Here is a 24490-nt window from a genome sequence, read left to right as displayed (position 1 = left end):
AGCAATTCACTACCTCCGTTTCTCAGTTGGTCAGAGGCTATTTTACTGGATCCAAAAATACTTAGAGTGGATCTCACCACAAAGTTTCATTTCCAGAGCCAGCAGCCTATTACCAAAAAAAGACGAAAGGGGGAGACTTGTGGAAATGCCTGCTTTGTTTGTTATTTCCTCGGCTCCCTTGTATTACAGGGTATCAGCCTGCGTTCAGCTTTTCGGGATTGTTTTTGCTGAATTTTCAAATGCTGCCATGACCTGAATGAGAAATGTCTCCTATTCGCCTGCCCTGAAAAGAGCATCTATGATGAAGAAGTGTGGTACGTTTGTCTTTTTCACCCTTGCGGGGGAACAGGAGAAAACATTTATCACCACTCTCCTGCGTGCAGATAAGGTGTCTCTATTTATTCAGAGTGGAAGAGATAAACCCTGAATGAAGCATTGTGGGGCAAAGGGAGAGAGGGAAAGAGAAAGAGAAAGAGAGAGAGATGGTTGAAAGAGGGAAAGGACAAGGAAGCAGCTTGGTTTTCAATTGCCTGTGTGTCCATGTGAGCAGATGGCATCTATTGGAAAACCATCCCTGCTCAGTCAGGAGACTGGAGGCTGACCCCATGCTCTAACCCCCTTCCAGCCACCACTGCTCCCACACAGCAGTCGCCTTTCCTGCCACCACATGCCCCCCTGCCCGCACTAATCCATTCCCACTATGACTCTGTTTGTATAATGTTATTTAATGGGAATAATCCCCAGGAGATGGAGCAATCCTAAAGTACAGTAGGTCTTGCGCTCAAGGGAGGCGGAAGATGCCAGGGGCTGCAAATAAAAGGACGATTTAGAGAGACAACAAGGCAATACAGTGGTCTGTTGAGGGCCGCGCCAGGGACTGAGAGATACAGAACTGCACAGGAGATTCAACAGGGACATGAATAGTGCTTCTGTCTCCTTGTCCTCCACAAGAGAGACAAGACAGAAAGGAGGGGGGGCGGTGGGCGAGAGGGGAGGAAACAAACAGAAGGCAATGCTCACTAGCCTACTATTTGTGTCCTCTCAGATGTTGATGTACAGGCTACTGTCCAGAGGTGAGGAACACAGCTCATGTGCTCATCCCTCACTGAAATTGCCTGTGTATGGGGGGGGGGGACAGACGGCTCCTTGTGAGGTGACCGGGCAGATGCTGTGGCCGCAATGCTCCTGAGATGAAATGCATGGTTTAGAGAAGAGCACGTCTACAGGGGCTTTTATCCACAGACACACACACACAGCTGTTGAGTTTAACAGTAGAGCAAGTTTTCAGCCCCGCCAGGCGTGACTACAACTACCGAGAGTCTCAACGGCACGTTTCATCAGTTCAGTACAGTAACACAGCTGTGCAGACTTTAAGTGTTCAGAAAGCTACAGTGGGTTTTTTTGTCTGCATTGTTGACAGAGAAAAGAAAAGAAAAAGAAAGCTACAGTCCTTCCCAGTGACCACGCCGTGATTGTTATGATGCTCCGGGGCGGCTTTGTTTGCAGCGTATTTCCGGGGCATGTAGCAGGTAAGAACTACACTTCAGAGCAGCAGAGTAAAAGCGCTTCATAAAACAATACAACGGCGTTCCTGGCCACGGTTTCCGCTTCCATGCCCTATCGAGGCGCATGATAGCCTATCAAAACTTTACTGCTCGTATTCACAATAGAATTGGAAGTAGTGCTGTTAAACGCCGGAGTAAATAGTCCCAATCCCACTTTGGACGGGATGCAGCTTCCCCACGAAACTCACCTTGGAGGAGAAGGAGCGAAGAGAGTGGAGTTCCACACAGCGAACAGCCCAGACACTGAAGAACAGTCCGTGATGAAATTATATAAAAACAAATAAGTCCGAAAGCAAGTTCACATGTTACTCTGCCCACTCGTCCTGTGAGGGCTTTCAGAAAGGCACTATACTCCGGAGAAAGACAACAAAAAAAACACCAGCTACACTTGGTTTGACCGAATTGTCAATTCCTGTTGAAAGGAGGCACAGGCACAAGTCCTTCACAAAAGAGTCTCCGCTCAGGATATCTGGGACTTTCTCCACGCCCAGGTGCCGAGTCACATGGTCATTTCCAGGTGTGTGTGCGCGCGCGTCAGTGCGTGTGCGCGAGTGCGTCTCCGGGAGCCACGGCTCAGTTTGTTTTTTTTGCAGGGACACACCTGTGGGATCCGTTCACGCGTCCGCCGCCTTGACTGTCATCGCGTTTGGAGATCGGGAGGTTGTACAGAGGGAGGAGAGAAACGGGAAAGAGAGGCAGGGAAGGGAGGGAGGGAGGGAGGAGAGAGAGGGAGAGGGAGAGAGAGAGAGAAGCGCGCGCTGAAGGAGAACCGACGCGGCCGGGCACGGAGAGGAATTATTCTCCTCCCACTCCGCTCTGCTCTCACCGCCGGCAAAGCCTCAGTGTAGTGTGTGTATGTAGACAACAAGCTGCAAGTAGTAGCTGTACAAGTTGCTGTTCGCCAACGCACCGAAATATTTGGGCGGTGGGAACGGTGAGGCTGCAGCCCCGCGCTGCGGTTTCGGAGTGAGGTCCGGATCCAACAACAGGAGGGTCGAATGGGAGCGGGCGGTTCCGGGTCATTCCGGGCAGGACAATGAATATTTACAGTCGGTGGTTTTGGTTTTCGTGAACGCTCCCGCCCCCAGCAACCACCGTAGTACAATATAGCCTCCACTGTTACATAATTCTGTCAGGACCCACCACCACAACAACATTTAAAAAAAAAACTGATGTTTTCCCTACGAAGCACGAGGAGACAGCCCCATGAAATAACACGTCAGTTAACTTGTTGATCCATGACAAGTTTACGTGGCCTTGGGAGAAGCTTAAAAGGTCAGTTCACCCAGATCACAAAACTGAAAACATTTTCAAACTCATCCCGTGGGGGCTAGGATACAGATAGTTTTGCAGTTTTTTCTCTTTTTTTCTCCTTTTTTTGCAGACAATTTAAAAACATGGTGTGGGTAAGGCTGTACTGCTGAGCCGAGACATTTGCCACCAAAATAACACTTTTCCACCACACTTGTCATTGTAAAAGCATAGGTGTTAGTAATGACTGTTCCCTCAATACAACGTGGCCCACATCCATTATGCAAGGACCAGGAAACAGAAGGAACTAAATGGAAGAAAGTCATTATAACTTATTTTTTACTTTGTCAGATCAAAAATGTTTAACAAAAGGTGGGAAATGCCCATGCAGGCACAGGGCTGTGTTTTCTGTTTGTTTGTTTGTTTGTTTGTGTGTATGTATATTTTACTATTGATACACTAGTTTGCCCACACACTAAGGTTTATTCATGTCTGGCTTGTGTGTAATTATAGAATGCAAATTCCTCCTCAGGTCTGCAGCTCCACCTCCTCATGAACAATACAGAGGACATGACCTCACTGACCAAGCAGCTACAGCCATTTCGTCGGAGGTGTTCAAAACAATTAGAAACATGGCATTTGAAAATAGCTCAGAGCACATGTCTATCCAGACACCATGTCACATTTACTCTGGATGATCTACAGCCATCACTGTGGAAAGCTTTTATGTTGTCTTTGAAAGGATAAACGGTATTCCCAGAGGAAACCGTGTGTCAGTTACCCTGACAAAGACACACTGCTGCTGAGTTTTTTCTTTTTAAATGTCATTTCTTGATCCTTTGAGCATCGGCAATAAGTCTCCATTCACTTCCACTGTATTGGATTGGCAGCGGGAGTTTTAACAGCATTATCCTTAAACAAATAAAATCAACATCTTAGACCTGTATCAGAAACTCCCTCTGTCTTGCTTGACTCTTAATTATGGTGTAAACTAAACTTATCACTGTGGCCTTGTCTCTTTGTTGCACAATGCAATTACGATGATTCACAGTGCTCAGTAAAGTATGTTGCATTGGTCTCTTCCTGTGTCTTTAACATTCAGGTTTTATTTTTAAGTTGTGTGATCTTAAAGACTACCAATAACTGTAAATGAGCTGTCACTATAAGCTCTACGTGCAAAACATTAGCTGTATTTTAAGTGACTGAATGTAATTGCGTTTTCCCAGTCAATTAAACAACAAAATAAAACATAAATAAACCATCAGTATTTCATGGAAATGAACACAGATTAGTGTGAAAGGGAATTCGAGGATATTGATTGGTTTAAAAATATTTTCAAACGCAACCACCCCTCAGTTATTTATATTTCACTGAGCCCCATTTGACTATCTTGTCCTTACAAAAACTATATTAGTAGTCATTGTAACACAAATTATTGGTGCACGCGCTGTACCTTGGCTTCTGAATCGTTAATCACAAGATGTATAATTTTGCAGCTCTTACATCTAGAAAAGTTTAATCATCTTTCACTGTCATGTGAATATGCAACAACCTTTGAATCAAACCATATGTTTTAGGTTTTTGTGCAGTTTTTGCAGTTTCCTGACACATTCATGCAGAAGGACGCTAAAAGTTTCTTTGATTTCAGATAGGGGCCGTATGTGTGCTACTCAAGTTTGTTTCTCTCTATCCCCATCCAAGAGGTTATATGAATAGCTTGTTTTTTTTTGCCTTTAAGCCTAATATCAGATAATGCTACGATTTGGCAGACTGAGTTTTGTGACTCCAAGTCATGCCTTCTTGTGTGGTTCTGTGTCAGTTTTATTAGTGATTTATGGGCATGCAAATGAGGCTGTCTGTTTGTGGAGATGTGCTGCCTTTGCCCAGTGGGCCCTGGAGCGGAGACTGGAGACTGAGTGGGTGTGAGTCAGTCCCTAACTGCTGACACAGGCACGGCGTTGGCAGAGATTCACAGAGCAAGATGGGGAGATGGCCTTCACAGGTCCTCACATTGACTGATGAGATCAAGGAGAAAGTAGGCCAAGCCAAACAAGTGTCAGGCAAACAGACACCCAGAGATAGAGTGAGAGAGACAAACACTCCCCAATCACAAATAGAGCTGGGGGAGTGGAAAGTGGCGGCATAGAGCCAGGTTGTTTCGGGTCTGAGTTCAATATGTCCAAACCTGTTTGTCTAAAGAGTAATGAGGCTGCTGAGTCTTGGAACATGCTAGCCCAGGGGATGTCAGTAGCCAGGAAAGGCCAAGTCAAGCTCTCTAAATTCACTAAAGTGGAATAGAAGTTCACTTTGTCCTATTAGATAGCCTGAGTGTGATGACATTTTGATCAATGCTCTTATACCTTCGCTCAGCTCGCCTTTATGTTGCTTGAATAGTGATGATCTGTTATCATGCTGGTGTCAAACAGTGCCATTTGTCATGTAGTGTCCCTCAGCTGATCCAGGCTGTAAAATGTTTGACTATCACCATATTATACAACCTTATTTATGATACAGCATTTCAGTTGTCCATAATGATATAGCGGCCTTATCAGATTCAAGGTTCAGAGTTCAGTCCATTTGCCATGTGGTTAGACTGCCCTCTATAGGTGGCAGCTTGTATAGTTTATAGAGCGTCAACCTCATTTGTAACAAAGAGGAACTACAGTATGTAGCTGTGTAGGACATTTAATCAATTGTTTATAATACACTGTAATATGGCTGTATACAGCAATAAGGACGTTTTTATGAATTCTGTGTTGTCAAGAATTAAAGCGTCTTCTATTTTAACGTCTTGTATATATATCTTCTATGCACATAACACATTGGCATTTTACATTCATCATCTGTTTAGTGTCTCCAGGGGGAGTTGTTAGCTGTTGCAAACACTTCCTTCTGCTTACAGTCACAATATTGTGTTACTCAATATTTGTAGGCTGCTTACAGATGGTAAACAGGGATGCTTAATGTAAAATTTGTTTTACTGTATGTCATACATCTACTTTGAGTAATACGCCTGCAATCCAAGACAACAATACAGTTAACAAATGGGTAAATAAACAGCAAACAGTTACATATATCAGCAAAATATGTCATACTGTATGTCTTGTACATGAGGCATTGAGCTATGACTTGTTTCAGAATTGTTTCCTGTGATTAAGTAAATAGTTTGCATTTTCACAGATGTTGTTTTGAATTAATTATGAGCATATAATCTCATATAATATGGGATTGTAAGATAAGTAGATGGTTATCACAGGCAGACAACATCAGCAATTTAATTAGACAGAGGCATATCTGAGCACCATCAGTAAGTCATCACCAATTCTATTACTGCAAAAGATAACTTAAGTAGATTTTGCACATTAGAAGTATAGTAGGATTAAAGTTGAGGAGGTATTTTGGAAATGTTTCCACATCTGATTTATGTAGTCTTGATGCATGCATTTCTCACTAAGAAATACAGGACCAGAGATGTATGCTATAAATACCATACACCAGTTGGTCTTAGCTTTCATAGGAAAAGATATTATAGCATCAACACTGCATGCATTTTACAGATATCAACACCGGGGATGAATATGCCATGTGAGTCTCCTGTTAGATGCATCTAATCACATGTTCAGCAAAGATAGATGTTATATTATTATTCTAAACATTTTCACAGTCACGGCTTTTTGCTCTTGCATCGTCTTCCCTTTATCAGCAGTTGGACAACACCATGTAGTAGCAAAGATTCAGCGGGATTATATGGAGTAGACACAGGAAACTGTTGTGGGTGTGAATGTGAAGGTGTGAAGGAAAACTCAACGGGGAGGTCATGTAAAACGCAAGCGTAAGGAACACTTTGATTTGAATGGCTTCCTGACCTAGCCAAGTGTGCCTCCAGCTGTCAATATGACTTACACATAATTTCAGAGGAAGGGAGGGATGTGTGAACAACTGAGCTATGGCTACTGTATCCAGAGCACAGATCCTCCACAAAGGCATGTGCGACAAGGCGACATCAGGTTTGGCATAAAACGGACAGACAGGCTTATGGTGCCATTCTGACTCAGTCTGGGAATAACCGCAAGCTGGGAATAGCAGGGTGGCAGCAGTGTGTGGGTTGGTGTGAACAGTCTGCAAGCATGTGTGTATGTGTGTCCGCATGTGTGTTGGAGACAGAGAGAGAATATTTGAATTTGAAGATTGACATTTAAAGATGCAAATTGGGAAAGAGAACATATTACGGATTCATGTAAATATATATACATACAGTAGGCCTATGTATGTTTATACATACAGGGTATACATATTTAAACTGTATATATAGTACATAGTTGTGTGGTATTACAGAGTAAAACTAAGATACACTTTGTCTCTGACCTTGAAGTTTGGGGAGGAAACTAAAAGGCACCATGAGCGACATTTGTCTTCTTTTATCAGATGTCCCCTTGCAGTGGCTGAGCTGTCACTTTACCCAAGAAAAATGTCATTGTTTCCCCCTCTCTGTTCATAACACAATCTAATCACAGTTTACCCAGCTCATCCTGTATTGTCCAGGTGGCCCCACTCTGAGAGGGAACAGAGGGACTCTCAGCATCTATAAATGTCCTTAACCAGGCTGATGTGATGTTGCCCAGATTACACAAGGGTCTGTGTATGTACACACACACACACACACACACACACACACACACACACACACACACACTGGCTTGTACACATGTTTACACAGTGTGTAACATATCCTTTCCCTATTGAGTCACTGATCAGTAACTCAAAGAGGTTGTGTGTCCTTCACAAGGTCTGTAAAAGTGTGATTATAGGGAGAAAGCTGAACTGTGTGGTCTAAGCTGGATCAGCCTTGTTGGCACACACACAGTCCACAGACTTAACTGACAAGCTTACATTTCCCTAACCCAAAACAGTCTTACTTAACCCACTATGAGCTGCTCTACATAGAGTATGTTGGGTTAGATCATGACCTGAGTATGACAGTGTTTTTTGTGTCATTTTTTGTGCCTTGTGATTGATAGTTCAGGGGGAAAATATCTCTCAGCCTGCTTGAGGACTATAGGCTGCCCACTGAGCCCCTTTTGGTTGGCATGGCGTAATGTGGGCTGCCCAGCAGCCTGCGCTGAATGGCAGAAACAGCTAAGCCATCTGTTACACTCTATTTTCATCTCTCTGCCTACCAGCAGGGAGAGCCACAGCCCGAAGGGATTGCAACTATTCTCACAGACTCTTTTTGTTCAACAGGTCAAGTCTAAGCCCTGCAGTCAGGGACCACCAAACCAGACCTCACTTTTGGCCCAGGTGATTACAAAACCCCACACCGCGCTTGACTGGGCAGAGCTGCTGATAAACGGGAAAATACTAATACAAAAAAGTAATCAGGTGCCTCGGAGAATTAGAAGAGCTTATTACTGTCACAGTTGTTAAATGACCATAGCCCAATGTGTCCTCAAAGGCTTTTTAAGCCAGGTTAAATGGATCATCTTGTGAATTGAACTCTGTCCATGTAATGTGTTTCTTGGGTTGAGAAAAGAGAAATTTGGGCTTTCCAGGTGAGGATGAAACAGAGGCTGGCAGGATTCATTTGAGATTACTTGGCGCAAACATGGTGTAATCCCCTTATCTGCGTACTTACCTGTCCCTGACAGTGATCCAAGCCTACCTCTACGAGCCTCATTGGCCTGACATTCTGGCAGCAGCAAATCCCTGTCTAATGTGTCAGCCCAGGCAGCTTTAACACCTGGCACGCCAATGCTTATCTGCTGAGCACCCAAAAGCACCTGCATTATCCCACTGAAGCTTCACAACAAGTGAAAGGGGTTCTAATATCCACACAGTGAAATTACAGTCTGTGTCATACCACAAACACACAGTGTGCAAAGTGTATACCATTAGTAAGGGCTTATGACCAAATGAAAATACACATGCAGAATCAGACAGTCCTCGTTTCTCCCCTCCCTGTCCCGGCAGCTGTCTCCGAGAGGATATTACTTCTGATAAATCTGTCTCATTATTTTAAATGAACGCATGGTCTAGCCCCTGCTACTTTAACGGGGTTACATTCCTCTTCCACCCATCATCTTAGGACCTTCACTAAAACTTTACAGTTGACCCTTTGAGCCAAACCAATGATCAAAAATGATCAAGAATTTCCTGCTGTGGTCCCCAGACCTATTCTTCTTAAATAGAAGTTCTGTATCAGCTGTGTGCACTATTAGGCCTAACATTGTTCAGAAACTGTACTTGTTAATCTTGGCAGCCTTTTTTTTTAGCGCACCCCTGAACACATACGGATCTGTAACCTTTAGAAGGGTGTGATAATAGTGAAATGAGAGGAACCACCAGTCATCACTGCTGACAACAATACATCTCATGCTTCTTTCTAACGGATATTAAATATTCAAAGTCATATGCTTTCATTGCTGATCTCTGGCACAGTGCCTGAAATTAAAGGGTTTTTGTAAACAGGCAATATGTGTAAAGGAATATTATGAAAGGAGTTTAAAAAAGGTTCCCACACTGTTCACTAAACAGTTGCTTCCACCACACAGAAATAACCTAACCAAAGACCCTACCCAATTAACCTTCCATTGAGCCCTAGGGTCAAATTTTGTTGACTCAGACTCTCTGCACTACAGTTATTACAGGCACACAGAAGCTATTGCTTTTGTATTGACATTATATAGACAAGTCGACATTAAAATATATTTTCAGATGTAACACATAGCATGTTTTATAACAGTAATGATGATAATAATAATAATGATTGTATAAAAAAGTAACAGTAGACAGTGTTGTTGGTATTTGTGTGACACTTCATAATAAACAACCACAGTATAAAAATAAACATTAACATTGTTAATTACATCAATTCACCTTAATTACCTCGGCGGCTTCAGTTACAGTCATACTACTGAGTACATTCTATGATAACGATCCTAATGATATTGATTCTCATTTCAGAAGAACACCATGAGGAGTGTGGATAATGTTTCAATTGCGTCGGTTTTCACATGATTTCGACAGAATTTTAAACATGTTTTGTTTATTAGGGTTGGCTCCATAAGCCCTATATGGTTGGCTCTCTCGAGTGGGGCTGCAGAAATAGTTAGGCTAGACCTTGACTACAGTGACATCTGGTGGTGGTTCACTAGCATAGCATCGTCGACGGAGAAATCATGAGCAGCAGCTTGTTTTCCATCCTATTGAAATTAATTACGAGCTCGTTACTTATTGTAGATAGCCTATATGGGCGCGCGCAGGTTGAACACTGAATGATTGCGTTTTATCCAGTCAGTTACCCCCAAAACAGCGATCTGCGATTTGAAATTCGGTCACGTGGGCCGCCGTAGACTGTCGCTTGGTAGTACTCAATATCATTACGTCCTCAAAACAAAACCATCATGTTTTGGGGCAGTTTACATTCTACAGTATACATGTACAATGTACAAGTGTAAGTAAACGTGAAGAAATTGTACGTTCGGGTGGGTATGGTATGACAACGAATGAATGAGACGTTTGATCCCATGATGCATTGCGACATGGTTGGAAATTCATTAAAAACCTAAAACAGGCAAACACAACTACCAAACGCTACCGTGCGCAAGAGACATAGAGGGGTTTACGGAATAGATGTGATCTGCAAACGTTTTGGTCGTTTGAAACTTATGATGCAGCACCACAACTAAACATGCTCTGTAGCAGAGTCAGATCCCGTACCCTATGACTACACATTTAGCTTTGCGCAGTGGCAGTATCGTAGCCTATGAGGTTTATCCGAGGCGCGATTATTGCTAGTTGAAAACTTTACCCAATACCCCGCCTAGACGACTTGAAATATAGTCGGCGACGGCAATTTTTGACGGTCTCTAAGGAGACTGATGTTGCTGTTACAAGAAAAAATCAAAGTAGACTAGAACAAGTAGTACGACGAGATGGTGAACGTATCACGTCATTACGTATGTGATGTGACGACATTCGACGAGCTACGGAGGGGCGTGTACAAGTGAATTCAAATTAAATCGATTGTCCGCTTATCAATAGTGGATAAAATGTATGATGATGAATAATATTATACCTTTGTGGTAATAAATGCCCTATATATTTGTATTATTTATCTAAATTTTCAAAGTAACTAGTTCAATTTAGTAATGGCGAGATTAAGCTTCATGAAGCATTGAAGCTTTTCATCAAATTGGTTCATTCAAGGGCAAAGCTTCTTGGGGCTTCAGTTGCTCTACCAGGCCATCTCCTGGCCAAACAGAATTAAACAGGAAAAAATATTGCAATGATATTATTAGTGGTCTGTATGTATCTTGAACATTTTACTGGTTTATAGGCGATTTGAGTTCAGTATAAGGGAAAGTGGGAATGGGGGTGAGGACAATGAATATCTGTGTTAACGTGGGTTATGGGGCAGTGAATGTGCTTGTTGAACTTGTGGAATCATTTTTTATTCAAAATGTGCAGTGTGCAAAATATGCAGTGTGCAATTGCACAGTAAAACACCTTAGAGGGAACAGTGGTCTCAAACATTTCTCTATAAAATGTAGTGGCATGAAATTTAAATACTCATCAAGTACTTCAAAGAATACTTGATAGCTAAGAATTTAAAAAGCTAGTCTTGTCTCCCTAGACTACTTCTACACCTTAACCTTAATTTCCCAAAAATTGAGCACAATCTCAGCCTGTTTTTTTTAGGGTGTGAATATGCACTGTAAAACCCTAACACAGGGCTGTGCAGATGTTTGAGACCCTCCCCCTGCAATGTAGTTAAACTATCTTTGCGCAGTGGCAGTATCGTAGCCCATGAGGTTTATCCGAGGCGCGATTATTGCTAGTTGAAAACTTTACCCAATACCCCGCCTAGACGACTTGAAATATAGTCGGCGACGGCAATTTTTGACAGTCTCTAAGGAGACTACTTCTGTTAAAGTTAAGAACTAAACCATGGATAAGAAAATGAAGAAAGTCTTAGTCAGAGGGGCGTGTACTTGTGAATTCAAATGAAGTCGATTGTACAGTATGCAGCAATATCAATAGTGTGTAAAATGTATAATGATGAGAATGATATAATAACTTTGTGATAATAAATGCCCTTTAAATTTTGTATTATTCATCTAAATTTGCAGAATTGCTTCTACACTTTGACTGACCTTAATTTCCCAAACATTGAGCACAATCTCAGCCTGTTTTTTTAGGGTGTGAATATGCACTGTAAAACCCTAACACAGGGCTGTGCAGATGTTTGAGACCCTCCCCCTGCAATGTAGTTAAACTATCTTTGCGCAGTGGCAGTATCGTAGCCTATGAGGTTTATCCGAGGCGCGATTATTGCTAGTTGAAAACTTTACCCAATACCCCGCCTAGACGACTTGAAATATAGTCGGCGACGGCAATTTTTGACAGTCTCTAAGGAGACTGATACTTCTGTTAAAGTGAAGAACTAAACCATGGATAAGAAAATGAAGAAAGTCTTAGTCAGAGGGGCGTGTACTTGTGAATTCAAATGAAGTCGATTGTACAGTATGCAGCAATATCAATAGTGTGTAAAATGTATAATGATGAGAATGATATAATAACTTTGTGATAATAAATGCCCTTTATATTTTATTATTCATCTAAATTTGCAGACTTGCTTCTACACTTTGACTGACCTTAAAGTGAAATTCCGGCGTAAGTGTAAACCATGGTCAAACACACCGTAACACCGAGTTAGACCCCCCCCTCGAGAGATCAATTTGCCCGACCGCTACATTCACGAGATCCACCAACTTCAGCAAATACCGCATTATCGCCACACACGGCGCTGTCCGGATCCACTGTCTGACCGCAACCAAAACGCCACCATTTGCCCAAAATAATGCTCAGAACTGCACCAAATGTCATCAATAGTACACACAGGGTCCCAGCACGTAGTACGAGTTGTCAAACATCTGCTAGCTTTGCCTGTTTTCTTTAGCAAGGAGATGCAACTCAACTCACCTACTTCTCCCCGGGAGCCGCTCGTTGGTGAGGAAGCCCTGACGAGTCGATCACCGAGTGCACCGGAGTTCCGCAGCTCTTAAAAATGCTCATTTGCGCCTATATCGTGGCCAGCACTCGATAATAATAGTTATAAAGTGATATGCAAGATTAAAAAAAAAAAACTCTGATTGTATTTCCATGAGGTAATTGTTGATTGAGCTGCGGAACTCCGGTGCACTCGGTGATCGACTCGTCAGGGCTTCCTCACCAACGAGCGGCTCCCGGAGGAGAAGTAGGTGAGTTGAGTTGCATCTCCTTGCTAAAGAAAACAGGCAAAGCTAGCAGATGTTTGACAACTCGTACTACGTGCTGGGACCCTGTGTGTACTATTGATGACATTTGGTGCAGTTCTGAGCATTATTTTGGGCAAATGGTGGCGTTTTGGTTGCGGTCAGACAGTGGATCCGGACAGCGCCGTGTGTGGCGATAATGCGGTATTTGCTGAAGTTGGTGGATCTCGTGAATGTAGCGGTCGGGCAAATTGATCTCTCGAGGGGGGGTCTAACTCGGTGTTATGGTGTGTTTGACCATGGTTTACACTTACGCCGGAATTTCACTTTAATTTCCCAAACATTGAGCACAATCTCAGCCTGGTTTTTTTTAGGGTGTGAATATGCACTGTAAAACCCTAACACAGGGCTGTGCAGATGTTTGAGACCCTCCCCCTGCAATGTAGCTAAACTATCTTTGCGCAGTGGCAGTATCGTAGCCCATGAGGTTTATCCGAGGCGCGATTATTGCTAGTTGAAAACTTTACCCAATACCCCGCCTAGACGACTTGAAATATAGTCGGCGACGGCAATTTTTGACAGTCTCTAAGGAGACTGATACTTCTGTTAAAGTTAAGAACTAAACCATGGATAAGAAAATGAAGAAAGTCTTAGTCAGAGGGGCGTGTACTTGTGAATTCAAATGAAGTCGATTATACAGTATGCAGTAATATCAATAGTGTGTAAAATGTATAATGATGAGAATGATATAATAACTTTGTGATAATAAATGCCCTTTAAATTTTGTATTATTCATCTAAATTTGCAGAATTGCTTCTACACTTTGACTGACCTTAATTTCCCAAACATTGAGCACAATCTCAGCATGGTTTTTTTTAGGGTGTGAATATGCACTGTAAAACCCTAACACAGGGCTGTGCAGATGTTTGAGACCCTCCCCCTGCAATGTAGCTAAACTATCTTTGCGCAGTGGCAGTATCGTAGCCCATGAGGTTTATCCGAGGCGCGATTATTGCTAGTTGAAAACTTTACCCAATACCCCGCCTAGACGACTTGAAATATAGTCGGCGACGGCAATTTTTGACAGTCTCTAAGGAGACTGATACTTCTGTGAAAGTGAAGAACTAAACCATGGATTAGAAAATGAAGAAAGTCGTAGTCAGAGGGGCGTGTACTTGTGAATTCAAATGAAGTTGATTGTACAGTATGCAGCAATATCAATAGTGTGTAAAATGTATAATGATGAGAATGATATAATAACTTTGTGATAATAAACGCCCTTTATATTTTGTATTATTCATCTAAATTTGCAGAATTGCTTCTACACTTTGACTGACCTTAATTTCCCAAACATTGAGCACAATCTCAGCCTGTTTTCTTTAGGGTGTGAATATGCACTGTAAAACCCTAACACAGGGCTGTGCAGATGTTTGAGACCCTCCCCCTGCAATGTAGCTAATCTATCTTTGCGCAGTGGCAGTATCGTAGCCCATGAGGTTTATCCGAGGCGCGATTATTGCTAGTTGAAAACTTTACCCAATACCCCGCCTAGACGACTTGAAATATAGTCGGCAACGGCAATTTTTGACAGTCTCTAAGGAGACTGATACTTCTGTTAAAGTTAAGAACTAAACCATGGATAAGAAAATGAGGTCATTATGTATGGTGATGTCACAGCATTCAAAAAACCAGGGTCAGAGGGGCGTGTACTTGTGAATTCAAATGAAGTCGATTATACAGTATGCAGCAATATCAATAGTGTGTAAAATGTATAATGATGAGAATGATATAATAACTTTGTGATAATAAATGCCCTTTAAATTTTGTATTATTCATCTAAATTTGCAGAATTGCTTCTACACTTTGACTGACCTTAATTTCCCAAACATTGAGCACAATCTCAGCCTGTTTTTTTAGGGTGTGAATATGCACTGTAAAACCCTAACACAGGGCTGTGCAGATGTTTGAGACCCTCCCCCTGCAATGTAGCTAAACTATCTTTGCGCAGTGGCAGTATCGTAGCCCATGAGGTTTATCCGAGGCGCGATTATTGCTAGTTGAAAACTTTACCCAATACCCCGCCTAGACGACTTGAAATATAGTCGGCGACGGCAATTTTTGACAGTCTCTAAGGAGACTGATACTTCTGTTAAAGTGAAGAACTAAACCATGGATAAGAAAATGAAGAAAGTCTTAGTCAGAGGGGCGTTGTACTTGTGAATTCAAATGAAGTCGATTGTACAGTATGCAGCAATATCAATAGTGTGTAAAATGTATAATGATGAGAATGATATAATAACTTTGTGATAATAAATGCCCTTTATATTTTATTATTCATCTAAATTTGCAGACTTGCTTCTACACTTTGACTGACCTTAATTTCCCAAACATTGAGCACAATCTCAGCCTGGTTTTTTTTAGGGTGTGAATATGCACTGTAAAACCCTAACACAGGGCTGTGCAGATGTTTGAGACCCTCCCCCTGCAATGTAGCTAAACTATCTTTGCGCAGTGGCAGTATCGTAGCCCATGAGGTTTATCCGAGGCGCGATTATTGCTAGTTGAAAACTTTACCCAATACCCCGCCTAGACGACTTGAAATATAGTCGGCGACGGCAATTTTTGACAGTCTCTAAGGAGACTGATACTTCTGTTAAAGTGAAGAACTAAACCATGGATAAGAAAATGAAGAAAGTCTTAGTCAGAGGGGCGTGTACTTGTGAATTCAAATGAAGTCGATTGTACAGTATGCAGCAATATCAATAGTGTGTAAAATGTATAATGATGAGAATGATATAATAACTTTGTGATAATAAATGCCCTTTATATTTTATTATTCATCTAAATTTGCAGACTTGCTTCTACACTTTGACTGACCTTAATTTCCCAAACATTGAGCACAATCTCAGCCTGGTTTTTTTTAGGGTGTGAATATGCACTGTAAAACCCTAACACAGGGCTGTGCAGATGTTTGAGACCCTCCCCCTGCAATGTAGCTAAACTATCTTTGCGCAGTGGCAGTATCGTAGCCCATGAGGTTTATCCGAGGCGCGATTATTGCTAGTTGAAAACTTTACCCAATACCCCGCCTAGACGACTTGAAATATAGTCGGCGACGGCAATTTTTGACAGTCTCTAAGGAGACTGATACTTCTGTTAAAGTGAAGAACTAAACCATGGATAAGAAAATGAAGAAAGTCTTAGTCAGAGGGGCGTGTACTTGTGAATTCAAATGAAGTCGATTATACAGTATGCAGCAATATCAATAGTGTGTAAAATGTATAATGATGAGAATGATATAATAACTTTGTGATAATAAATGCCCTTTATATTTTGTATTATTCATCTAAATTTGCAGAATTGCTTCTACACTTTGACTGACCTTAATTTCCCAAACATTGAGCACAATCTCAGCCTGTTTTTTTAGGGTGTGAATATGCACTGTAAAACCCTAACACAGGGCTGTGCAGATGTTTGAGACCCTCCCCCTGCAATGTAGTTAAACTATCTTTGCGCAGTGGCAGTATCGTAGCCCATGAGGTTTATCCGAGGCGCGATTATTGCTAGTTGAAAACTTTACCCAATACCCCGCCTAGACGACTTGAAATATAGTCGGCGACGGCAATTTTTGACAGTCTCTAAGGAGACTGATACTTCTGTTAAAGTGAAGAACTAAACCATGGATAAGAAAATGAAGAAAGGCCCAATTCCAATCCGACCCCTCACGGACTCACTGACTTAGAGGCGCGTTCACGGGAAGTCCGTGAGTGTGTGAGGGCTGTTCCGTTGTCAGATCATCAAGTCAGTGAGTCAGTGAATGAGCCCTTACTGCCCCCTTACCGTAAGTCAGCACCGATGCTGACTTTGGGTAGGGGAATTACCCACAGTTCATAGCGTTGTGAAGTCAAACCATAACACATGGGGTGCAGTCGGAACGCAAGTGTTAAAACAAAAAGAAATTAACACACGTAGTCAGAGAGAGCTCCGCCAGTCTCTTTATTGTTAATGGACAGGAGCCAAAAAAAAAGGAATAGCCTACATAAAAAGAAAAGAAGAAGTTTACTGTCAGTGTTAACGTGCAGTTTGTGATTATTGATGATAATTTGATCAGATCTGATCCAGGAATATTTTGTTTTGAGTCCGCCTCCCTCGCACACCTTGTGCGTATTGAAATTACAGTAAATTTATCGGTCCAAGGGCGGAGTTAAAAACATTTTGTTGTCAAGGTAACGTGTGGTGAGAGTGTGTAAGTGCTGTTCCATTCATGTTTACAGCATCTGGACCCTCACAGACTCTCACACTCTGTCACTTAGAGCTGACGTCACTTTAGTCAGTGAGGGTTCAGGGCTTGAGTCTTTAGGGGGCGGATTGGAATTGGGGGAAAGTCTTAGTCAGAGGGGCGTGTACTTGTGAATTCAAATGAAGTCGATTGTACAGTATGCAGCAATATCAATAGTGTGTAAAATGTATAATGATGAGAATGATATAATAACTTTGTGATAATAAATGCCCTTTATATTTTATTATTCATCTAAATTTGCAGACTTGCTTCTACACTTTGACTGACCTTAATTTCCCAAACATTGAGCACAATCTCAGCCTGGTTTTTTTTAGGGTGTGAATATGCACTGTAAAACCCTAACACAGGGCTGTGCAGATGTTTGAGACCCTCCCCCTGCAATGTAGCTAAACTATCTTTGCGCAGTGGCAGTATCGTAGCCCATGAGGTTTATCCGAGGCGCGATTATTGCTAGTTGAAAACTTTACCCAATACCCCGCCTAGACGACTTGAAATATAGTCGGCGACGGCAATTTTTGACAGTCTCTAAGGAGACTGATACCTCTGTTAAAGTTAAGAACTAAACCATGGATAAGAAAATGAGGTCATTATGTATGGTGATGTCACAGCATTCAAAAAACCAGGGTCAGAGGGGCATGTACTTGTGAATTCAAATGAAGTCGATTATACAGTATGCAGCAATATCAATAGTGTGTAAAATGTATAATGATGAGAATGATATAATAACTTTGTGATAATAAATGCCCTTTATATTTTGTATTATTCATCTAAATTTGCAGACTTGCTTCTACACTTTGACTGACCTTAATTTCCCAAAAATTGAGCACAATCTCAGCCTGTTTTTTTTAGGGTGTGAATATGCACTGTAAAACCATAACACAGGGCTGTGCAGATGTTTGAGACCCTCCCCCTGCAATGTCGCTAAACTATCTTTGCGCAGTGGCAGTATCGTAGCCCATGAGGTTTATCCGAGGCGCGATTATTGCTAGTTGAAAACTTTACCCAATACCTCGCCTAGACGACTTGAAATATAGTCGGCGACGGCAATTTTTGACAGTCTCTAAGGAGACTGATACTTCTGTTAAAGTGAAGAACTAAACCATGGATAAGAAAATGAAGAAAGTCTTAGTCAGAGGGGCGTGTACTTGTGAATTCAAATGAAGTCGATTGTACAGTATGCAGCAATATCAATAGTGTGTAAAATGTATAATGATGAGAATGATATAATAACTTTGTGATAATAAATGCCCTTTATATTTTATTATTCATCTAAATTTGCAGACTTGCTTCTACACTTTGACTGACCTTAATTTCCCAAACATTGAGCACAATCTCAGCCTGGTTTTTTTTAGGGTGTGAATATGCACTGTAAAACCCTAACACAGGGCTGTGCAGATGTTTGAGACCCTCCCCCTGCAATGTAGCTAAACTATCTTTGCGCAGTGGCAGTATCGTAGCCCATGAGGTTTATCCGAGGCGCGATTATTGCTAGTTGAAAACTTTACCCAATACCCCGCCTAGACGACTTGAAATATAGTCGGCAACGGCAATTTTTGACAGTCTCTAAGGAGACTGATACTTCTGTTAAAGTTAAGAACTAAACCATGGATAAGAAAATGAGGTCATTATGTATGGTGATGTCACAGCATTCAAAAAACCAGGGTCAGAGGGGCGTGTACTTGTGAATTCAAATGAAGTCGATTATACAGTATGCAGCAATATCAATAGTGTGTAAAATGTATAATGATATAATAACTTTGTGATAATAAATGCCCTTTATATTTTATATTATTCATCTAAATTTGCAGAATTGCTTCTACACTTTGACTGACCTTAATTTCCCAAACATTGAGCACAATCTCAGCCTGTTTTTTTAGGGTGTGAATATGCACTGTAAAACCCTAACACAGGGCTGTGCAGATGTTTGAGACCCTCCCCCTGCAATGTAGCTAAACTATCTTTGCGCAGTGGCAGTATCGTAGCCCATGAGGTTTATCCGAGGCGCGATTATTGCTAGTTGAAAACTTTACCCAATACCCCGCCTAGACGACTTGAAATATAGTCGGCGACGGCAATTTTTGACAGTCTCTAAGGAGACTGATACTTCTGTTAAAGTGAAGAACTAAACCATGGATAAGAAAATGAAGAAAGTCTTAGTCAGAGGGGCGTGTACTTGTGAATTCAAATGAAGTCGATTGTACAGTATGCAGCAATATCAATAGTGTGTAAAATGTATAATGATGAGAATGATATAATAACTTTGTGATAATAAATGCCCTTTATATTTTATATTATTCATCTAAATTTGCAGACTTGCTTCTACACTTTGACTGACCTTAATTTCCCAAACATTGAGCACAATCTCAGCCTGTTTTTTTAGGGTGTGAATATGCACTGTAAAACCCTAACACAGGGCTGTGCAGATGTTTGAGACCCTCCCCCTGCAATGTAGTTAAACTATCTTTGCGCAGTGGCAGTATCGTAGCCCATGAGGTTTATCCGAGGCGCGATTATTGCTAGTTGAAAACTTTACCCAATACCCCGCCTAGACGACTTGAAATATAGTCGGCGACGGCAATTTTTGACAGTCTCTAAGGAGACTGATACTTCTGTTAAAGTGAAGAACTAAACCATGGATAAGAAAATGAAGAAAGTCTTAGTCAGAGGGGCGTGTACTTGTGAATTCAAATGAAGTCGATTGTACAGTATGCAGCAATATCAATAGTGTGTAAAATGTATAATGATGAGAATGATATAATAACTTTGTGATAATAAATGCCCTTTATATTTTATTATTCATCTAAATTTGCAGACTTGCTTCTACACTTTGACTGACCTTAATTTCCCAAACATTGAGCACAATCTCAGCCTGGTTTTTTTTAGGGTGTGAATATGCACTGTAAAACCCTAACACAGGGCTGTGCAGATGTTTGAGACCCTCCCCCTGCAATGTAGCTAAACTATCCTTGCGCAGTGGCAGTATCGTAGCCCATGAGGTTTATCCGAGGCGCGATTATTGCTAGTTGAAAACTTTACCCAATACCCCGCCTAGACGACTTGAAATATAGTCGGCGACGGCAATTTTTGACAGTCTCTAAGGAGACTGATACTTCTGTTAAAGTTAAGAACTAAACCATGGATAAGAAAATGAAGAAAGTCTTAGTCAGAGGGGCGTGTACTTGTGAATTCAAATGAAGTCGATTATACAGTATGCAGCAATATCAATAGTGTGTAAAATGTATAATGATGAGAATGATATAATAACTTTGTGATAATAAATGCCCTTTATATTTTGTATTACTCATCTAAATTTGCAGAATTGCTTCTACACTTTGACTGACCTTAATTTCCCAAACATTGAGCACAATCTCAGCCTGTTTTTTTAGGGTGTGAATATGCACTGTAAAACCCTAACACAGGGCTGTGCAGATGTTTGAGACCCTCCCCTGCAATGTAGTTAAACTATCTTTGCGCAGTGGCAGTATCGTAGCTATGAGGTTTATCCGAGGCGCGATTATTGCTAGTTGAAAACTTTACCCAATACCCCGCCTAGACGACTTGAAATATAGTCGGCGACGGCAATTTTTGACAGTCTCTAAGGAGACTGATACTTCTGTTAAAGTGAAGAACTAAACCATGGATAAGAAAATGAAGAAAGTCTTAGTCAGAGGGGCGTGTACTTGTGAATTCAAATGAAGTCGATTGTACAGTATGCAGCAATATCAATAGTGTGTAAAATGTATAATGATGAGAATGATATAATAACTTTGTGATAATAAATGCCCTTTATATTTTATTATTCATCTAAATTTGCAGACTTGCTTCTACACTTTGACTGACCTTAATTTCCCAAAAATTGAGCACAATCTCAGCCTGTTTTTTTTAGGGTGTGAATATGCACTGTAAAACCCTAACACAGGGCTGTGCAGATGTTTGAGACCCTCCCCCTGCAATGTAGCTAAACTATCTTTGCGCAGTGGCAGTATCGTAGCCCATGAGGTTTATCCGAGGCGCGATTATTGCTAGTTGAAAACTTTACCCAATACCCCGCCTAGACGACTTGAAATATAGTCGGCGACGGCAATTTTTGACAGTCTCTAAGGAGACTGATACTTCTGTTAAAGTTAAGAACTAAACCATGGATAAGAAAATGAGGTCATTATGTATGGTGATGTCACAGCATTCAAAAAACCAGGGTCAGAGGGGCGTGTACTTGTGAATTCAAATGAAGTCGATTATACAGTATGCAGCAATATCAATAGTGTGTAAAATGTATAATGATGAGAATGATATAATAACTTTGTGATAATAAATGCCCTTTAAATTTTGTATTATTCATCTAAATTTGCAGAATTGCTTCTACACTTTGACTGACCTTAATTTCCCAAACATTGAGCACAATCTCAGCCTGTTTTTTTAGGGTGTGAATATGCACTGTAAAACCCTAACACAGGGCTGTGCAGATGTTTGAGACCCTCCCCCTGCAATGTAGCTAAACTATCTTTGCGCAGTGGCAGTATCGTAGCCCATGAGGTTTATCCGAGGCGCGATTATTGCTAGTTGAAAACTTTACCCAATACCCCGCCTAGACGACTTGAAATATAGTCGGCGACGGCAATTTTTGACAGTCTCTAAGGAGACTGATACTTCTGTTAAAGTGAAGAACTAAACCATGGATAAGAAAATGAAGAAAGTCTTAGTCAGAGGGGCGTGTACTTGTGAATTCAAATGAAGTCGATTGTACAGTATGCAGCAATATCAATAGTGTGTAAAATGTATAATGATGAGAATGATATAATAACTTTGTGATAATAAATGCCCTTTATATTTTATATTATTCATCTAAATTTGCAGACTTGCTTCTACACTTTGATTGACCTTAATTTCCCAAAAATTGAGCACAATCTCAGCCTGTTTTTTTTAGGGTGTGAATATGCACTGTAAAACCCTAACACAGGGCTGTGCAGATGTTTGAGACCCTCCCCCTGCAATGTAGTTAAACTATCTTTGCGCAGTGGCAGTATCGTAGCCCATGAGGTTTATCCGAGGCGCGATTATTGCTAGTTGAAAACTTTACCCAATACCCCGCCTAGACGACTTGAAATATAGTCGGCGACGGCAATTTTTGACAGTCTCTAAGGAGACTGATACTTCTGTTAAAGTGAAGAACTAAACCATGGATAAGAAAATGAAGAAAGTCTTAGTCAGAGGGGCGTGTACTTGTGAATTCAAATGAAGTCGATTGTACAGTATGCAGCAATATCAATAGTGTGTAAAATGTATAATGATGAGAATGATATAATAACTTTGTGATAATAAATGCCCTTTATATTTTGTATTATTCATCTAAATTTGCAGACTTGCTTCTACACTTTGACTGACCTTAATTTCCCAAAAATTGAGCACAATCTCAGCCTGTTTTTTTTAGGGTGTGAATATGCACTGTAAAACCCTAACACAGGGCTGTGCAGATGTTTGAGACCCTCCCCCTGCAATGTAGCTAAACTATCTTTGCGCAGTGGCAGTATCGTAGCCCATGAGGTTTATCCGAGGCGCGATTATTGCTAGTTGAAAACTTTACCCAATACCCCGCCTAGACGACTTGAAATATAGTCGGCGACGGCAATTTTTGACAGTCTCTAAGGAGACTGATACTTCTGTTAAAGTTAAGAACTAAACCATGGATAAGAAAATGAGGTCATTATGTATGGTGATGTCACAGCATTCAAAAAACCAGGGTCAGAGGGGCGTGTACTTGTGAATTCAAATGAAGTCGATTATACAGTATGCAGCAATATCAATAGTGTGTAAAATGTATAATGATGAGAATGATATAATAACTTTGTGATAATAAATGCCCTTTATATTTTATATTATTCATCTAAATTTGCAGACTTGCTTCTACACTTTGACTGACCTTAATTTCCCAAACATTGAGCACAATCTCAGCCTGTTTTTTTTAGGGTGTGAATATGCACTGTAAAACCCTAACACAGGGCTGTGCAGATGTTTGAGACCCTCCCCCTGCAATGTAGCTAAACTATCTTTGCGCAGTGGCAGTATCGTAGCCCATGAGGTTTATCCGAGGCGCGATTATTGCTAGTTGAAAACTTTACCCAATACCCCGCCTAGACGACTTGAAATATAGTCGGCGACGGCAATTTTTGACAGTCTCTAAGGAGACTGATACTTCTGTGAAAGTGAAGAACTAAACCATGGATTAGAAAATGAAGAAAGTCGTAGTCAGAGGGGCGTGTACTTGTGAATTCAAATGAAGTCGATTGTACAGTATGCAGCAATATCAATAGTGTGTAAAATGTATAATGATGAGAATGATATAATAACTTTGTGATAATAAATGCCCTTTATATTTTATATTATTCATCTAAATTTGCAGACTTGCTTCTACACTTTGACTGACCTTAATTTCCCAAAAATTGAGCACAATCTCAGCCTGTTTTTTTAGGGTGTGAATATGCACTGTAAAACCCTAACACAGGGCTGTGCAGATGTTTGAGACCCTCCCCCTGCAATGTAGCTAAACTATCTTTGCGCAGTGGCAGTATCGTAGCCCATGAGGTTTATCCGAGGCGCGATTATTGCTAGTTGAAAACTTTACCCAATACCCCGCCTAGACGACTTGAAATATAGTCGGCGACGGCAATTTTTGACAGTCTCTAAGGAGACTGATACTTCTGTTAAAGTGAAGAACTAAACCATGGATAAGAAAATGAAGAAAGTCTTAGTCAGAGGGGCGTGTACTTGTGAATTCAAATGAAGTCGATTGTACAGTATGCAGCAATATCAATAGTGTGTAAAATGTATAATGATGAGAATGATATAATAACTTTGTGATAATAAATGCCCTTTATATTTTGTATTGTTCATCTAAATTTGCAGACTTGCTTCTACACTTTGACTGACCTTAATTTCCCAAAAATTGAGCACAATCTCAGCCTGTTTTTAGGGTGTGAATATGCACTGTAAAACCCTAACACAGGGCTGTGCAGATGTTTGAGACCCTCCCCCTGCAATGTAGCTAAACTATCTTTGCGCAGTGGCAGTATCGTAGCCCATGAGGTTTATCCGAGGCGCGATTATTGCTAGTTGAAAACTTTACC

The 24490-nt window shown here is 41.1% G+C and overlaps 1 protein-coding gene, 23 non-coding genes and 1 pseudogene across 24 annotated transcripts in view; 24 read left to right on the top strand and 1 right to left on the bottom strand.

The window, feature by feature from the left end:
- The window catches only part of plxnb2b (plexin b2b), a 137483-nt gene extending 135078 nt beyond the window's left edge, over positions 1-2405 (bottom strand). The window contains exon 1 of the mRNA XM_085778699.1: positions 1754-2405. The gene's annotated coding sequence lies outside the window, so the exon portion shown is untranslated. The remainder of the gene's footprint in view (positions 1-1753) is intronic.
- An 8144-nt stretch (positions 2406-10549) lies between these two features.
- Positions 10550-10690, top strand: LOC146985607 (U4 spliceosomal RNA). Its single transcript, XR_015036113.1, has one exon. It is a non-coding gene; the product is annotated as a U4 spliceosomal RNA (small nuclear RNA).
- Positions 10691-11592: 902 nt separating this feature from the next.
- LOC146985606 (U4 spliceosomal RNA) lies at positions 11593-11733 on the top strand. Its single transcript, XR_015036108.1, has one exon. It is a non-coding gene; the product is annotated as a U4 spliceosomal RNA (small nuclear RNA).
- Positions 11734-12092: 359 nt separating this feature from the next.
- Positions 12093-12233, top strand: LOC146985605 (U4 spliceosomal RNA). Its single transcript, XR_015036122.1, has one exon. It is a non-coding gene; the product is annotated as a U4 spliceosomal RNA (small nuclear RNA).
- Positions 12234-13522: 1289 nt separating this feature from the next.
- Positions 13523-13663, top strand: LOC146985604 (U4 spliceosomal RNA). The gene has a single exon (XR_015036107.1). It is a non-coding gene; the product is annotated as a U4 spliceosomal RNA (small nuclear RNA).
- Positions 13664-14027: 364 nt separating this feature from the next.
- Positions 14028-14168, top strand: LOC146985603 (U4 spliceosomal RNA). The gene has a single exon (XR_015036106.1). It is a non-coding gene; the product is annotated as a U4 spliceosomal RNA (small nuclear RNA).
- Positions 14169-14531: 363 nt separating this feature from the next.
- LOC146985602 (U4 spliceosomal RNA) lies at positions 14532-14672 on the top strand. Its single transcript, XR_015036086.1, has one exon. It is a non-coding gene; the product is annotated as a U4 spliceosomal RNA (small nuclear RNA).
- A 393-nt stretch (positions 14673-15065) lies between these two features.
- On the top strand, positions 15066-15206 carry LOC146985601 (U4 spliceosomal RNA). The gene has a single exon (XR_015036105.1). It is a non-coding gene; the product is annotated as a U4 spliceosomal RNA (small nuclear RNA).
- A 363-nt stretch (positions 15207-15569) lies between these two features.
- Positions 15570-15710, top strand: LOC146985600 (U4 spliceosomal RNA). The gene has a single exon (XR_015036104.1). It is a non-coding gene; the product is annotated as a U4 spliceosomal RNA (small nuclear RNA).
- Positions 15711-16072: 362 nt separating this feature from the next.
- Positions 16073-16213, top strand: LOC146985599 (U4 spliceosomal RNA). Its single transcript, XR_015036103.1, has one exon. It is a non-coding gene; the product is annotated as a U4 spliceosomal RNA (small nuclear RNA).
- Positions 16214-16575: 362 nt separating this feature from the next.
- On the top strand, positions 16576-16716 carry LOC146985598 (U4 spliceosomal RNA). Its single transcript, XR_015036102.1, has one exon. It is a non-coding gene; the product is annotated as a U4 spliceosomal RNA (small nuclear RNA).
- A 1046-nt stretch (positions 16717-17762) lies between these two features.
- Positions 17763-17903, top strand: LOC146985597 (U4 spliceosomal RNA). The gene has a single exon (XR_015036101.1). It is a non-coding gene; the product is annotated as a U4 spliceosomal RNA (small nuclear RNA).
- A 394-nt stretch (positions 17904-18297) lies between these two features.
- On the top strand, positions 18298-18438 carry LOC146985596 (U4 spliceosomal RNA). Its single transcript, XR_015036111.1, has one exon. It is a non-coding gene; the product is annotated as a U4 spliceosomal RNA (small nuclear RNA).
- A 362-nt stretch (positions 18439-18800) lies between these two features.
- On the top strand, positions 18801-18941 carry LOC146985595 (U4 spliceosomal RNA). The gene has a single exon (XR_015036085.1). It is a non-coding gene; the product is annotated as a U4 spliceosomal RNA (small nuclear RNA).
- Positions 18942-19325: 384 nt separating this feature from the next.
- Positions 19326-19466, top strand: LOC146985594 (U4 spliceosomal RNA). The gene has a single exon (XR_015036100.1). It is a non-coding gene; the product is annotated as a U4 spliceosomal RNA (small nuclear RNA).
- A 362-nt stretch (positions 19467-19828) lies between these two features.
- LOC146985593 (U4 spliceosomal RNA) lies at positions 19829-19969 on the top strand. Its single transcript, XR_015036098.1, has one exon. It is a non-coding gene; the product is annotated as a U4 spliceosomal RNA (small nuclear RNA).
- A 362-nt stretch (positions 19970-20331) lies between these two features.
- On the top strand, positions 20332-20472 carry LOC146985592 (U4 spliceosomal RNA). Its single transcript, XR_015036109.1, has one exon. It is a non-coding gene; the product is annotated as a U4 spliceosomal RNA (small nuclear RNA).
- A 361-nt stretch (positions 20473-20833) lies between these two features.
- On the top strand, positions 20834-20973 carry LOC146985591 (U4 spliceosomal RNA). The gene has a single exon (XR_015036114.1). It is a non-coding gene; the product is annotated as a U4 spliceosomal RNA (small nuclear RNA).
- A 361-nt stretch (positions 20974-21334) lies between these two features.
- LOC146985590 (U4 spliceosomal RNA) lies at positions 21335-21475 on the top strand. The gene has a single exon (XR_015036097.1). It is a non-coding gene; the product is annotated as a U4 spliceosomal RNA (small nuclear RNA).
- A 393-nt stretch (positions 21476-21868) lies between these two features.
- LOC146985589 (U4 spliceosomal RNA) lies at positions 21869-22009 on the top strand. The gene has a single exon (XR_015036092.1). It is a non-coding gene; the product is annotated as a U4 spliceosomal RNA (small nuclear RNA).
- Positions 22010-22372: 363 nt separating this feature from the next.
- On the top strand, positions 22373-22513 carry LOC146985588 (U4 spliceosomal RNA). The gene has a single exon (XR_015036091.1). It is a non-coding gene; the product is annotated as a U4 spliceosomal RNA (small nuclear RNA).
- Positions 22514-22876: 363 nt separating this feature from the next.
- LOC146985587 (U4 spliceosomal RNA) lies at positions 22877-23017 on the top strand. The gene has a single exon (XR_015036090.1). It is a non-coding gene; the product is annotated as a U4 spliceosomal RNA (small nuclear RNA).
- A 394-nt stretch (positions 23018-23411) lies between these two features.
- Positions 23412-23552, top strand: LOC146985586 (U4 spliceosomal RNA). Its single transcript, XR_015036089.1, has one exon. It is a non-coding gene; the product is annotated as a U4 spliceosomal RNA (small nuclear RNA).
- A 362-nt stretch (positions 23553-23914) lies between these two features.
- On the top strand, positions 23915-24055 carry LOC146985585 (U4 spliceosomal RNA). The gene has a single exon (XR_015036088.1). It is a non-coding gene; the product is annotated as a U4 spliceosomal RNA (small nuclear RNA).
- A 360-nt stretch (positions 24056-24415) lies between these two features.
- Positions 24416-24490, top strand: LOC146985584 (U4 spliceosomal RNA; annotated as a pseudogene).

The sequence above is a fragment of the Trachurus japonicus genome, chromosome 6, assembly GCF_045865225.1.
Source record: "Trachurus japonicus isolate A0001 chromosome 6, Traja_1.0".
Taxonomy (NCBI): domain Eukaryota; kingdom Metazoa; phylum Chordata; class Actinopteri; order Carangiformes; family Carangidae; genus Trachurus; species Trachurus japonicus.
The sequence above is the reverse complement of the archived record's forward strand: the minus strand, read 5'-3'. Positions and strand labels throughout refer to the sequence as shown.